This window comes from Oreochromis aureus, linkage group 17 (genome assembly GCF_013358895.1).
Source record: "Oreochromis aureus strain Israel breed Guangdong linkage group 17, ZZ_aureus, whole genome shotgun sequence".
Lineage (NCBI taxonomy): Eukaryota > Metazoa > Chordata > Actinopteri > Cichliformes > Cichlidae > Oreochromis > Oreochromis aureus.
In genome coordinates this window covers 39,889,668-39,900,405 of record NC_052958.1, presented here as the reverse complement: position 1 = coordinate 39,900,405, position 10,738 = coordinate 39,889,668, and the positions used below count along the sequence as shown (strand labels likewise).

Below are 10,738 nucleotides of genomic sequence, written 5' to 3'. Positions count from 1 at the left end.
TTTTAAGTAGTTTCAAACTTTGTGATCCACAAAAGGTAAAAGTAAAAGATGAACATTTTTAAGCATAATGTTGTTACCAAACTACATTAATGGCCCAAAACCAGACCATAGAAAAAAACGTGGCTATGTGAAAAAATGATGACAACTGGTCCTAATTCAGGCTAATTGTTGTTGTTTTGTTTTTTTTAATTTTGTTTTGTTTTTTTCAGACATCCCTCCACACACACAGGCTGTGCTGGCTCACAGAAAGAGTGGGTCATTAACATTATCAGGCAGCTGGTGATCATAGCAAGCCTCACCAGACAGCTTCAGTCCATATCAGATGTACAGGATGGAGTTAAGGCTCTTCAAGGACATCTGATTTCTAAGTTTGCTTTTTACCACACTCATCTGGGCCAAAAGTAGAGGAAACTGCTTTATCTTCTGCAGCTGGAATTGAAAACAAGCATTTGAACTCGGACACAGCCTGCAGAGGTATTTAGTCTGGGTTTGTTTGGTTTTTCTTCTTCTTGCTTTTCCCACTTTTCTAGCTTGTTGTGCCCTTTTTCTTTCAGGACCTGCAGTTTCCTCCCTGTCCATAGAGGTCTCTCTCAGAGAAAGAACAGCTTGGGGAAGCCTCTCCAGGTCAAAATGACTCAGATACCAGGATTGGCCAGATTGGGGGGGAAAAAAGAAGTCAACCGGTCACACAGTCCCACCATTACAGATGATGACGATTCGAGATCAGACACACCGCCACCACCTCTCCTTATCCACACTCAGGTCAGAAGTGGAATGCTCTTTTGCTGTTTGTTAGTTACGGATGGAGTAACCCAAAGGAAATACACACAACACAGTGATTGTGAATAAGTCACTCCAAGTGTGAAAAGGTGATAGTCAGAGTGAGACTACACATGAATTATTCAGGGAAACGCAGACTCAGTGAGAGAGTAACTATAATTCAGTGTCACTGGGGGATATAACTTGAAGATGATGTGTCTTCATTTATGATTCATTTTGAACAGTGATGAATGTGGAAGTAAATGAGACTTTCTGATCCCTCCACAGACTCTGCTTTGTCTTTCTACTGAGAGTTGACAACAAATCCACAAAGGTCAGTGAATAGTTTTAAGTTTGGGGTTTATTTTCACGTACTACTCAATCTGATTGGCATAGTGTTTTGTTTTGGGTATTTTTGGGCATCAGTTTTTATTTCTGTTTAGTCACCTCCCAGTGCTCTGCATCCCAGTGAGGCCAACTCCTGCACTGTGTCGTGGCTGTGTGAGCAGGCAGCTCAGCGTTACTACCAGAAATGTGGCCTCCTGCCTCGTCTCTCTCTGCAGAAAGAAGGCGCCCTGCTCTCCCCGCAGGACCGGCTGCTGGCCGTCCTGCACACAAATGAAGAGGTGAGGTCACACTGAGGAGAGCCAGAAGTGACCAAACTTGGACCACAGACAATTTAAGAGATGCTGAAGACTACCGTGATTGGCTTATGAAGTCTGATCTCGAGTCTTTAAGACAAATGTTGTCACCGCTGCTATATCTTGGGTTAAAAAAAAAAAAGAAAAGAAACAGTGACAAGACGACGGCTCTGACTATGAAACAGCTTGCATGTCAGCCAGTGAGCATACTCCTTTTCTTAGGCACAGTATGACCAAATTCATGTAATAGACTTCCTCATAGACACAGAGGTCTTTTTGAAACCACAGATAGAAGGAATGGAGGTTCTAGGTCCTTCCACAATGACTTCATTTTTCTTACCCAGATGAGGCGTGCAGGTTTCAGACTGTATGATTCTGGTTAGAAGGTGAAGGGCTGACTATGTTAACAAGCTGCCTGAGAAACTACAATCTGAGAAAATATAAATATTAGAACCATTTCTATTAGCAGACTGGATGCTGACTTGCTTTTGGAGCCAGCTTCCAGGGACATCAAGGATTCACAGTTTTTGGGATTGAAACTTGGCGCCACTTTCCAGCACCAGTGCAGGATAACTGATGGGTTTGTGTTGCAGGTTCTGGCTGAAGTTTGCTCGTGGGATCTCCCTCCTCTCCCTGAGCGATACAAGAAGGCCTGTCAAAGTCTGGCAGTGGGTGAGCAACACAGAGCAAACGCATTATAAAACGCACACATGTGCATTTTTGTATTCTGTTATGAAACACCGCCTCTTTGTGCCTGTAGATGAGAACAAGCGTGTCTCCCGGCTATGTGAGGTTCAGGACCGGGTTCCTCCGTGTCAGTGTGTGGCCTGGGTTTGGCCGCCTTCCTCGGCCCGCCTCCTCCGTGCCCTAAAACTTCAGGCCAGCCTCACCGAGCTGTGAATTTCTGAAACCGTATGTCTGACGACCTTCTCCCTGAGCTGATTGCCACAACGCCACCATGCCTCGCCTGCAGCTGCTGGACATTTCCGCCAACTGCATTACAGGGGACGGGCTGGAGAAGGCTGTTAATGCTTTAAAGGGACAGACTGCACCTGCATTCCCAGTAAGGGCCTCAGCTCGCCAATTTTGGCAGCTCCAGGTTGACCTTCTAGCCTGTATTGAACTACCTGTGGTCTTAATAACGCCCTTAGATCATAATAACAAGCTAACCTGATTCATATCAATGATATCTGTCAAAGAGGATTGGCTCGCGATCGCTTGCTTTTTTCTGCTCGCTTCCACCAAAGCGCCTGGAGGAGCTGGACCTCAGTATGAACCCACTGGGGACGGCGTGTCTGAGTCTCTGTCCTGTCTGCTGTCCTGCTGCCCTGTGCTAGCCAAGCTGTCTCTGCAGGCCTCCGGCCTCACTGCTCGTTTCCTTCAGCAGCATCGACTGCTGCTAGCCGGCGCGCTCACAGGTGACAAGCAGCTGACTGAAACCTTAAGCTTCACTGAACTCCCACCCATAAGCAAAACTGCAACTACACTGATTTATATCTTCTGAACTTTCAGGCACAGGCCATTTGAAAGCAGTGTGCCTGTCCCACAATCCCCTGGGCTCCACCGGCTTTGAGCTGGTGTTAAAGACTCTGCCCCTCCACTGCCTCACACACGTGGACCTGTTGGCTGTCCGCAGAGGGCCTGCTGATTACCCGGCACTGGAACACCTCGCCAAAGTCCTGTCACAGGTGTGCACGCAAAAATCATGCAATGTCATTTATTGTCTAAAGATATAACTGTGCAATCACGTTAAGACGTTTGTGTTTTTGCAGGACGAGTGCTCTCTGATAGGGGTGGGTTTTAATAATCGATTCATCGATTAAAATCGATTCTGGCTTGGATAACGTGAAATCGATTCATTAAAATCCTGAATCGATTTTTTAATATAAATTTATTTTGCCCGAAACGCCAGAATCTCAGGTGAAAACTCTCAAAATTTCAACAACCACCAAACAGCCAAAACAGTAAATGAGAGCAGGTACACGGATTCTGCACAAGGATGTAAACACACAGCGCGGACCCGCGGATCAGAATCAGTGAGATGTCGCCTTTCTCACCCGACGGGCGCTGCAGCTTTAAGCGGCTGTGCGCGCTCCCGCGGACGGCAGTCACTTTCTGGCAGACAATCACTTTTTGGCACAACAACTGCACGGACACGGTCGGGGCTGTGTTGTGACTTCATGCAGTGTTGCTCCAACTGCCAGTTTAACGGGTTATGCCAAGGCCAACTTTTGATAAAGCACAGAGGACTGAGACAAGGCAATGGTGGAGGTCCGAACTTTTTACTACCAACACTCGAAAACCCAAACACATACAATACACCAGCGCCACCTACGAGTGGGAGGTAGTAATAACTGCTGCTTATTACAATATACCACATCCTTCCTTTCCGAGATAAGGATACAACCTCTTAACTCCAATATCTTGTAACATGAATGTACCCTTTAAACCGCAGGAACATTATCAATATTATATTCATGGGACATTAGGTCAAACACACCTTAGATTGCCTATCACCTGAACAATGCAAATACATATCAGTGCAGTATTTTGAAACAGACTTAACACGTGACAAATTGATGAGACATGTCAAATGAACATATGAAACATGACATATTTCGCTTTTTTCAACAAGACAGTTATCTAACTTGTGCACAACAACTCAGGTACGGGTAGAGCGATTTTAAGTTTCCAAATCACTTAGTCTCTATACCTGGCAGGGGGCGACATTGCCCTGCCACCGCGTGTGTAGCATGTGGGTGTATTGTCCATACTTGCAGGACGAGGGTGTTGTGGAGTGTCACTTGCTGATGGCGCAACTGGCTCTTCGGTGTGTTCAGACAGATCATCTGGGTCCATGGATGTATCCTTAAACAGACTTGGGTGTATTTTCCTCAGATGTCTCCTGTTCCGCCTGAGCACCTCACCCTCTGGTGTTTGCACAGCGTAGGAGCGTGGTTCCTCTCGCCGATGTGCTACAACAGCTGGCTCCCAACCGCGCCGTGTTTGCATGTGCACAGTATCGCCTGAGGTCAAAACAGGCAATGGTCTTGCATGCTGATCAAAGCGGTCCGCTTTGACTGCAGTCCACGCACCTTATCTGGAATGTTCTGTGGGGTTGACTGTCTCAACACAGCACTGGCGCATGGCAGTGTGCTGCGGAGAACCCGTCCCATCAACATTTGTGCAGGTGACACACTCAGTCCTGTGACTGAGTGTTCTCAGAGATAACAGCACTAGATGTGGATCTGTTCCAGTTCGCTACCGCTTTTTAAGTGCATGTTTAACAGTCTTTATGGCTCGCCCGCCATTCCATTCAAGAAGGAAAGCCGGACTGAGAAGGTTAGTTTTATCTCCCAGGATGCTGCAAACGATCTCATCTCGTAGCTGGCAAATGGAACATGATCGCCACTATCTCTTTGGGAATTCCGTGTTTATAAGACTGATTTCATCTTCTGAATCACAGAGTGTGCCGCTTTTGTCAGGTAAGTTAAGAACTTCTGGGTATTTGATAAATAATCAACTAACAAAAGATACGACTGACCGCTCAGTTCAAGATGTCCGCTCCGATTTTCATCCATGGCAGCTCTGGAATCTGATGTGGAAGAAGCGGCTCGGCCTGGTTCTTTTGGCTGCATTTGCTGGCATTGTTCACACTTCTCAAGCATAGTCTCTATATCGCGGCGACATGCCCGCCAGTACAGTACTCTTCTTGCTCTGGCTTTTGTGCGCTGTACACCTTGGTGAGCGAGATGCAACTTCTCCAGGATCACTTGTCTGAAGCTTTGGGGTATTACAATCTTGTCCCCTATCATAATAATGTCATCGTGGATACTGATGTTGTTTCTCATAGGCCAGTAGCTGTGGAGTGTTCTGTCTAAACTCTTCCTTCTGGCTGGCCATCCGCTGAGGTGCCTTTCACGCACAGCTTGTAGCACGCCATCTGCTGCAACCGCCGCTCTCAGGCTGCTCAGTGTTTTTTCACCAACGCTGCTGTGGCCTCCAGAGCATACACAACTCTTTCTTCATTTGTGTCTTCACTCACATTCTCGTTGTCACCAGTGGTTGTGGCTCGTGAAAGTGCATCGGCTATGAACATGTCTTTGCCGGGGTGTATGTGACGGTGAGATCATATCTCTGCAATTGCAGCAGCATTCCTTGTAACCTTGCTGGTGCCTTGCATAGCGGCCACGATTATCGCCTCCAGGGGTTTATGATCAGACTGCACGGTCACTGGTCTTCCATAGACATACTGGTGGAATCGCTTAGCGGCAAACACAATGGCTAGCAGCTCCTTTTCTATTTGTGCATACCTTTTTTCTGTGTCTGTGAGTGCTCGTGACGATAGCACACAGGTTGCCCTTCTTGTAGTAGGTATGCGCCCAGCCCATCTTTTGAAGAATCGGCCTGCAATGTTAAGGGTTTCTTGTAGTCATAAAATCTCAACACTGGTGCTTGTGTGAGCGCCGCCTTGAGCATCTGTAGCGCTGCTGTGTGGTGCGGCTGCCACTGCCACGCTGTGTCCTTTTTGAGTAGCTGTCTTAAAGGTGCTGTGAGTGATGCTTCATTTTGGATGTACTGTGCCAAAACTTCGCTATTCCCAGCAGACGCTGAAGGCTTTGTTTGTCTTCCGGAGTCGGCATGTCGACAATAGCTTTGATCTTTGAAGCATCTGCTTTCGCCCAGCTGCTGTGATGATATGGCCCATGTATTTCACCGTGTCAACTTTGAACTGAATTTTGTCCTTGTTAAACTTCACGTTAGCTGCTCTTGCTTTCTGCATGACCTTCTGCAGGATTTCATCGTGTTCGTGTTTCTGACGTAGCTGCAATTATCATATCGCCTGCAATGATAAATACACCAGGAATGCTGCCGAAAGTCTCGCAACTTTTTGTTGAAAACCTCGCTAGCGGATTTGATCCCGAATGGGAGCCGGAGGAAGCGATACCGCCCCAAGGTGTATTAAAGGTATAAAGCTTCGATGACGGCTCATCCAGCTTGATCTGCCAGTATCCGCCTTTTTCATCCAATATGGTGAAGATGGATTTTCCTGCTAGCTTGCTTCAACGCCCCTCGTGTGTGGAATGGAGTAGTGCTGGCGCTTAACTGCTTGGTTCAGATCACAAGGGTCCAAACACACCCTTAGTGTTCCGTTTCTTCTTCTGTGTGGCGACAAGACTGTTGACCCAATCTGTGGGCTCATTGACAGGCGTTATGACATCTCTGTTCTGTAAGTCCTGTAGCGCCTGCTTCAGCGGGCCCATTATGGAGAGGGGCACGCTCCTGCAGGCATGAATCACAGGTGTTGCGCTTAAGGCCAGTGTGTATGTGGTGGACTCCAGGAACTCACCCAAGCCTGTGAACACATCAGCATACATCTCCACAAGCTCTTCCTTGGTAGAAGGTGGTTTGGCTAGTTTCGCACAGCGGATGGTAAGGCAAGGGCTTCAACTCGCTTCACCAGATGCAGCTCCTCACAAGCTTGCCCACCTAGGATCGGGTTTATCTGCATGATCCGACACAAGAAAATCAAACACAGCCCTGTGCTTCCTTGCTTCACACTCAAGAGACACCACACCATCTACATGTATGCGGCCCCACCAAAAGCTATGAGTGCCGCCTTCGTGGGCTGTAAACCGAGGCATCCCTGGTAACTTGTTGTAAACTGATCTGGGAGCACATTTGCGTCCGCGCCTGTGTTCAGCTTGAAGGTGACTGATGCGCCCCCGATTGTTACACTTTCGTGCACCTTCCAGTTTGGTGCTTGTCACTGCACACCATACCTATGTACAGTGAGTCCCCATCAGTCTCAATGTTATTAATAGTCTTTGTTTTCTTGTATTTTACTTTTTCTGCGCCCGCCGGCATACTTTTGAAAATGGTTATTTTTCCCACACCTGTGGCATGTTGCCCCATAGGCTGGACACTGTCGGGCGCCGTGTTTGTTGTCAGATTTGTGACAAGTCGCTTGCTTGTCGTTGTTCGGTTTGTTTTACTGTGTCCTGATTTAATGTATCCTGGCGTTTTCCTTAATGCATCTACCGACGTGTCTCGGCTGCAGTTGTTGACTGCATAGCCTGAATCTGTGACTTGGCCACCTCTGCTGATCTGCATATTTCTATCGCCTTGCGCAGCGTGAGGTCGTTGTCACAAGCAATCTCTTTAGTCTTGTATCATTTATGCTGAACACCAATTTGTCCCTGATCATGTCATCCTCATTGACCCCAAACTCGCAACTTTTACTTTTCTGACGGAGTTCTGTGACATATCTGTCCACTGTTACACCTGCTGACATTGGGTACGCACCAGAATGTATGGCGCCAAAGACAACGCTCTTTTGTGGACTACAGTATTCCTTAAACGCTTTCAGAATGTCCTCCATAGCTAGCGCCTCCCGCCGGGTTACGTGAGTGTGTTATACACTTCAAGCGCCTCGCCGATAATGTGGAGAAGAATGGCTGTTTTAACCTTTTCATCTTTCTCCAGCGCACCGTAGCAGTCATATATAGTCTGAATCGTTGTTCCCACCCGCGCCAGGTCTCAGATAAATTGCCGTGAGCAGTAGCGGCGATGGTGGCCTGAATTGCTCCATGCCGTTAGCAGCGCTCACCGTTAGCTAATCCACAGTTAGCTTTTACTCACGCCGGGTCCCTGTTCACACGGTCTCGCCGACTTCTGACACCATGTTGTGACTTCATGCAGTGTTGCTCCAACTGCCAGTTTAACGTGGGTTATGCCAAGGCCAACTTTTGATAAAGCACAGGGACTGAGACAAGGCAATGGTGGAGGTCCGAACTTTTACTACCAACACTGAAAACCCAAACACATACAATACACCAGCGCCACCTACGAGTGGGAGGTAGTAATAACTGCTGCTTATTACAATATACCACAGGCTGAAAGCCGACAGCTCGCTGATTCTGATGTTTCATGGTCCGCGCCTGTGTTCACGCCTTTTGCGCTGATTCTAAAGCTGTTAGTTTGATCTCTCCAAACAATATTGACCGAACCAGCAGCAAAAGAAGATCCAAACCACGCTCACATAAACATCGCCACGAATTCACTCTGACTTTTCCTGTTTTGCTTCCACCATGATAAAAATCACACTTCATGCACAGCTCTCTCTCTCTCTCTCTCTCTCTCTGTACTTCAAGAACAGTTTCCCGTCTAAAAATCTGTTTTCTGCATTATTCGCTTGCTTGTTACGCACAGGTCTACCGTTGTTTACAGCGCTGTCGGCTGCTGTCTTTTTCTTTTCTTTTTCTTTTTTTCACTTAAATGACCTCGGACAAGAAAACCTAATTTCTGCTGTTCAATACTGAACAAATTTAAACTTTTTAAAATTATGCAAAACGCTCAGCCATGTCTCTAATAAAACCGCTGTAACGTCAGAGGTAACGTTCATATGTTGATTAATGGTTTTCTTTCGTTTTTGATGTACTGCAGAATATTTTTATAAAATCCCAGGCCAGGAAAACCACCTTCATGTTTTTCTGTGTTTTATCTTCAGCTACTTTGACACAAAGGCATCTGCTGTGACGCTCACACCTTTGATAAAGTCTTGGGTGTGTCAGCTTCCTTTTTTCTGACTGTCAAAATTTCCCAAATTTAAATAGAATTGAATCGAATCGAATCGTGGATCGAATCGATTCGGGACCTTGTGAATCGGAAACGAATCGATTCTAGAAATCAGTGACGATACCCAGCCCTACTCTCTGAGCCTTGCTGCAAATGGGCTGACAGACAGCAGTGTAGCTACCTTGGCGATGTTTGTGTGTGAGGGCGTCATTTCTACGGCTCAGTTATTACTCATGTTGTTAGGGCTTTGCCTTTATTTAAATTGTCACTCTTTACTGGCCTGTTGGGCTTTTTATTATTATTTCACAGGTGCCTCTCGTCGTGTCCCACACTGGTGAGTCTGAATCTGTCAGGAAATCTGTCTATTACATCAGCGGGACTTCACAACATCCTGGCGTCTGTCAGAGAGGCCCGTCGACACTTCTAAACCTCAAAGGTATGCATATGTGTGAACTTGGAGATACTCCATGGAGTTCCTTTTTCTTTCTAAAGCTATTCTTAGATTCACCGTTTCACACTAATTCACAATTTGATGATATTTGATGTTTTTATCACCTGTGCAAAGTTGTACTTGGCAACAGTTTGTGTCTTGCTGTGCGTCTGTTTCCTTTTGACACATTTCTAAGTTTGAACATTTAGTATGTATGCACAGAGGTGTTGCTTGATGAGTACACACACAGACATTACAATATAGAAGTGTGGTTTAAAGATAAAAAAACAAAAACAAAAACTGATTAGTTGTGAATTAATTTTCCATTTTATGGAGCAGAAAACGTTACTGGATGCTAGCTAATAGGCTACATTTGGATGTCAAATATTTATAGGGGGAAAAATGGAAATTATGGATATGAAATAAAATGTCTCTTTGTTGCTTAACCTGCAGGTTGTCAGGTCTCTGGCCCCTGGGAGAGTGAAGACCTGGACAGTTTGTCAGAGCTGGTCCAGGATATCCGTCTTTGCTCTCAGGCCCTCAACAAGCTGGACCGACAGACCTTGAAGCAGAGCTGGGACAGGACTCAGTCACACGGACACTTTCTCGACCGAAACTCCAAGTGCCTCCTCTCCGCCACCTCCACTTGAGGGTGGGAGGTGTGATGATGTCGGCAGAACTTTGCTTCTGATGTCTACTCTTTATCACTGACGGTGGATTTTGAGCCAGTGTTCATAATAAAAGTGGTCATTTTTATAAACATTTTGTTTAGTGAGGCTACACCAAAAAGAAACAAGATAAAACCAAAATAAAGTGACATGCTGTCCACCAACAATCTGTTGATAGCTTGTGTTTTATGCATTTTTGTCTGCCTTATTTATACATGTAAAGCTCTGTATCTGTATAAAGAGTTTGTGTTAGTGTGCGAGAGGTTTTGTGTCGCAATTGGTCCTGTTTTAATAAATAAATAAAGTTTTATTTATATAGCACCTTTCAAGACAGAATCACAAAGTGCTGCACATAAAATTACAAGTCATAAAAAGATTTAAAAAGACTAAATAAAACAGGCAAAAAATTAACCAAAAGCAGTTTTAAAAAGGTCAGTTTTGAGTTGTGTTTTAAAAACAGCTACTGAGTCCACAGTTCTTAATGCTTGGGGGAGAGAGTTCCACAGTCTAGGGGCCACAGTGGCAAAAGCTCTATCACCCTTAGTCCTCCTCTTAGTATTTTTTTTATAGCAAGTAAGCCCAGATCAGATGACCTCAAAGACCTGCTAGGGACATAAGGCTGTAGCAGATCAAAGATGTAGGCAGGTGCCAGTCCATGCACA

General features: G+C 45.9%; 1 pseudogene; it reads left to right on the top strand.

Annotated features, from left to right (window-relative positions):
* Positions 1-398: 398 nt before the first annotated feature.
* Positions 399-10,058, top strand: LOC116321559 (annotated as a pseudogene).
* Positions 10,059-10,738: the final 680 nt, after the last annotated feature.